We start from the raw sequence: 6,000 nt of genomic DNA, 5'->3' as shown, positions 1-6,000 counted from the left end.
TTATTAGGCTCGCATTTGGTACATCCAAACATTTATGGCCTTTTCAACAATGGCTGTATTTTGTATTCATTGTCGATATACATAACATCTTTTAGGAAAAATCAATATTCAGAAGAAGCAGACCAACCGAAAGTTTAGTGTTCAAAAAAAAAAAAGGAAAAATCAATATTCATATATATATATATATAAATATATGTGAAAACAAATTTTTACTTTATATATATAAATATATGTGAAAACAAATTTTTACTTTATGGTATTAAAAAGTTATATTTAACTGGACTGAAAAAAACATAAACTACTTTTGTTTGGACGTGTAAATTCATTTAAATATTGTGACGTGTAAATATCAACAATTCAACATGATTTGAACACATTAAGAGTCTTACACCATCTCCACTAGGCCTCTATTTTCTTTTGTCTAATTTCTTATAAAATATAATAATTCTATTTTTTTTTAACGCTGATTTATTAGATCTTACAATTATGATATAGGAAAGATTACATAGACGATTCGACAACCGACAATACTACCTGCCTTATGAAGACCTACGTCTAACTGCATCATCTGAGCCGTCCTATGAAGATCCACGCCTGGCCAGATTTACTTGCACCATGTTGAAGATCCCTTGCAAGCTTTTCCTCTGAAGTCTGCATAATTGTTTAATAAACCGCTCTCTCCGGGACTTGAAACTTGAATTTCCTGTAATCTGCAATAAATTGCATAGTCTGAGATTCGAACCCCAGACCTGGGTGTAGAAGCCTTTAAACCTTAACCAATAGGCTACGGTGCTTCCACAATATAATAATTCTATTAAAAATTAGTTTTTGTTCCAATATTGTTATTCTATAATAGAGTTAATTTTGCTCCAATAGTGTTATTCTATACCAAAGTTACTTTATTTTATAAGAAAATATAATGCCTTTGGAGATGTTGTAACACATTGTCACTGATCTTTTATTAGAAGTAAGGGCTAATCATGCTCTAGTTGTGAAATCGAAGCACAACGGCCAATTCTAATAAATTAATTTACATCACACATTTTCGGGGGATTTAAAATGTTAATGCTAACCATAGAAGTCTGTCTATGACCTTTTGCCTTCTAGTAGTTAATGCAATGTTATCATTTTACTATACATCACTTTTGTTTCTTTTCTTCAAAATCTTAACATACCGTCAATGTTTGAGATAGATTACATCACTCAAATAAGGATTATCAAATAATCAAAACTCCGCGGTCAACATAGTACACCAAATTTAAAGGGAAAAAAAGAAGAAGTTAAATATAAAAGGAGAAGACCTACTTCAAAGACAAGGCATTCACAATCACACACAATTTGGCAAAAATAACTAGGGTTTTCATAGTTTTACTCGTTCTTACTGAGTTCATACCTCTTAACCATTTCATCATCATTTTCCTTGTAATCTACATTTGATCTTTCAATAAAAGTTTTTCAAATAATTCACCATCGAATTTGTGCCCATCTCTGACATTTACCTAATTCAGGTTAAACAATCGGTGTCATTTATGGGATATTAAGAAGCAACATCAAGAAAGATAAAAGATGGTGGGAGATGATAATTAGATCGTCATGGGTGTTGTCCTGCCGATCGTGGATCTCACCACCATGATGAAAATGATACAAAACCTAGTGAAACGTCTTAATCAATAAGATACATCAAACAAAGCAACCAATGAGCGCCTAGATGTCATAGACGCGCGCCATCTTCACACCACCTCCTGCCGATGATGAAGAAACTGAACCTGTAAAAAGATGACTCTTACAAAAATAATCTTATAGCTTAAGGAGCCACGACGATGCAAACCAATCATGCAACATCCCAACAAATCAATGTTCTCTGGAACACAATACATGATATCTCATCAAAGATCCATCAGGTGACAAGTTCATTTTCCGAGATAGAATGTGTCCTTGCCGCAACACAGAAGACCCCTTCACAAAAAAAAATCACTGACATCCAATTTTGTCATACAAATAAGCTAAAAGTCTTATCTTTCTCAGGAAAATCCGATCCTAATAATCACATAACTGCATTCAACATAGCCATTGGACGAGCACACTTTACCACTAAGAAGAAAGATGCGGGATATTGTCATTTGTTTGTGGAAAGTCTCATCGGACCGGCTTTGACATGGTTCTCAAGGCTAACAGAGAACTCCTCATGGTTTTCTTGATCCATCTACTGAGTTGCTCAAACATTATTCAATGTTTATCCGACAGTGAGCTTCAGCCCATGATTTATGGAAAATGTCACAAGGCGCGAAGGAAGGGAACATGGTTTCATGGAAAGATTCAAAGAGCTGGTTTCCAAAGTCTACTTTCCAGACGCCACATCAGTGGAAGCTTTGCGCAATGCACTCTGGATACACTTGCCTTTTTAAGCAGTTTTGTACATCAACAACAACATCACGTTGTAGAATGCTCTCCAATGTGCCAACTGATTTCATCACTATGGAATAAGATAAGCATGTTACATGATTAATCACAACACGATGAAACACTTTGTAGCCTCATATTCGGCATACACTTAGCAGAAACCTCGACAACACTCTTCATATGACAAACATGATAAGAAGAAGTCGACTGTTTATTCTGTTGCAAAGACTGAACCTATTGATTTGGCTGTGATCGCACCAGATATATTGTGGAACGATTGGTACAAGCTCAAAATTATGACAAGAATAAGTATTTCAACTACCACATGAAAAAGGAACAAAAAAGCATAGAGTACAAGCAACTCGCCAATGCTCTGTTGTCATCATTCAACAAATGAGCAGTGACTCCTGATCTTCCAAAACAGAAAACCTGAAAGAGTAAGAAGAGTTAGAGCAAAAAAAAAGATGACTGATCTCACGTTGACCGTCCATAAGACCAGTATGTAGTTGCCCCACCTCAGCAGCCCAATGGTCCAGAAACCACCGAGGAAAGACTATGAGTCACACAACGAACCAACATAATGTAGCTGAACCATCTTTCTCGTTCAATGAAGAAACAGGGAACCGTGACCAACACGATACAATCAAAATAAATTTAGAAAGTTTGACGACGATGTGACATCATCCATTGACCAGCCCGATTTGCGAACAAAAACTCACTAATTCCAAGATTAGTTGACTCGATGCCACCGATGTTCACCGTACACTTGGCATGAATAGTCAAGGTAACTCAATCGACTTGATACCACTGATCTTCATTGGAAACTGGGTACGAATGATTGAAACAACTCCCTCAATCACCTGTACCAGTGATCTTCGCTGAAAGCTCGGCATGAACGAATAAAGTAACTCCAACTCTAAAGAGTTGCGAGCAAAACTTAACCACTCAAAACTTGAAAACTTGAGGGAGAAATGTATGTGTAACAAAGAAGGAAACATCGAATATCCCGACAATCTTCATAGGATACATGTAATCATGGGAGGATCATCATTATGTAAAGACTCAGTGAGATCAGTAAATAATACCAACAAAAAGCAATAACGCCGAGGCAATATCCTGTCAAACCGGAGGCTGACCTCAACTCACATTCTCAGAAACTGACGCCGCTAACATTGACACACCTGATACATTGATTTATTAACCCCACTGATGGTACAAATCAAAATCGGTAACTACAAGGTCACCCGTTATTGATACCAACAGTTCAATCACATCATTTTCAAAGAGACGTTGATCAAAATGAAAGTTGACCTGCAAGATCTCTAACTGTCGCCACGATCCTTTACCAGCTTCAGTGGAACTTCAAATGAACTCATTGGCACCATCAGGTTAATTGTCTTTGTCGGAGGAGTGAACAGACTCGTTAAGTTCTCCGTTATTGGCACACTAGCACCATACATGGTGTTCCTAGGATTACTCGTTTTGTTAATGAACAAATATACGTTTTTCTAAATCATAGTAAAATAACTCTTTTATATTTTCATTTTAATAAGTGAATTAAACATAATTTATATATTTATATAAGTATCTTGGAGTTTTCTCTTTCTTATATATTTTGTTCTGGATTAACTAAAACTTATAAAACATAAAAACAATGTGTATTCTTTATAAATAATAATGATGTTATTTTGCTTTGAATTCCGACGAATTATTAAATAACTTTCTAATAATTATTAAAGAACTTGCAAGTACAAGTAAGAAGTAACAAAACAAAACAAGATAAGTAATTTGTAAATGCATCATTTTTTAGCAAGTACTTGAAACTACAAGTGTTTTTTTTAATAAATTAAATACAAGTCCAAAATTTTATTACTCGTAGAAGCTAAAATTGAGTACTAAGTATACCGAAAATATTAAGTACTCGACTTGTGCCCATTCCTAATAATCCCTTCTACCCAACGTGAATCTGCCATTGCCACCTTACAAAGATTCACGTTTTGAGTTTTATTTATTACATGTTTTAGATTTTATGTAAATATCTTCTTAATAATGAATGATTATTTTATTTTGAGTTTAGAACTGTAGTTTTTGTTGTAGAAACATTAATGAATATTTAAACAAACCATTTAATTAAATGAAATTTTACTAAGATAATTAATGTCTTTATGAAGCACATAGCACCAATGATATACTTTAGATATTAGATATTTCAAAAGTATAGTAGCTGTGTAGGGAGTCAATCTCGCCACCAACCGTGAAAATTTGGCATTATACACGAATAAAATTGGGGATAAAGAGTTGTACTCTTTTGACTTCTCTTGAAACAAAATTTTATAGTTCGTTGCATAAGTTTTGTAAATTCTACTTATTTACTTTGCTTTCTTAGCCGGATTATGAGCTGTAATTTGAAAATCTATGTTCTTTAAACTATTGCAATGGAGGTAACTTAGAAAAACTTATATTGTCACCGGAATAAGTATATACGGGACTAAAGACCATATAATCCATTAACTCGAGTAAATTTCATTGTCTCTATTTTTATACAACAAGAAACAAGATTTGATCATTAGTTTGTTTGTTAGGTTTATGTGTTTATATTCCCAAATAATCATATATTGTGTTTATTGTTACTTTGGTCTGAAAGCAATTTTTACACTTTAGAGTTTAATAATATTTAAGTTTTAGGAAACCAAAATTAAACATAGATGGAAACATAAACTTATAGCCTCCAAGAACTTATAATCTAGTGTAGCTTGCCAATCCGTGTTGAATGTAATATTTTCGCAGTATTTTAGAATAAAGCTCGAACTACTTCCATTGTAACAAAAAAAACTCGAATTACTCAAATGTATATGAGGTTGAGATTGTTTCCGAGCATAAACTTGAGATAGTTTGGTTAGAATAAGAAGACGAGAAACACACAACCGCACATGAGGAATCTGAAGGATCAGACCCAAAAGTTTTGTTTTGTCCATACCTTGTCTTTTACTTCTTCCAAATTTGGACCTTCTACGTTACTGTCTGGATAAAAATATGATTTATAAAAGTATTTACTATTTATTGACGTCGGTAAATATTTAATATTTTAGAACGTAATTTATATATATAGGTTTAAGCTAACACGCTCTCTGTTTTGATTTTAAAGTTTTTTTTCAAGGATAAAGTTTAATTACCATTTTTTTTTCTTGGCAACAAACATTTACAGACTCATGTTGACTCTGTAAACTAAATTAGTAACTCCGCATCCATGTGAACGATGAAAGACGATTGTATCATAGCACTGAGTGCTAAGCTATCAGCCCGTAGGTTTTCCATCCAGGGTACATGAACGATGTCAGAGTTGAAGAAACTTCTTTGTAAAAGCTTAATGTCTTCCATGTAACTTTCAAATGCTGGTCATTCTTCTGATTTTGAAACCATCTTCATCAATTAAGAACAATTCGTTGCAAATGTAATCTGAAACTGTTTTAAATTTTTCATATATTTCATTGCCCAAATTAATACCTCCACCTCCGAATATAGAGGTGAAAGACATGTCCTTACATTCCTTGCTCTTAGTAAACCATCAAAACCCTGTAAAGTTTAATTACCATCTTTTCA

Source organism: Brassica napus, chromosome A1, assembly GCF_020379485.1.
Source record: "Brassica napus cultivar Da-Ae chromosome A1, Da-Ae, whole genome shotgun sequence".
Taxonomy (NCBI): Eukaryota; Viridiplantae; Streptophyta; class Magnoliopsida; order Brassicales; family Brassicaceae; genus Brassica; species Brassica napus.
Note: the sequence above shows the minus strand (reverse complement) of the source record.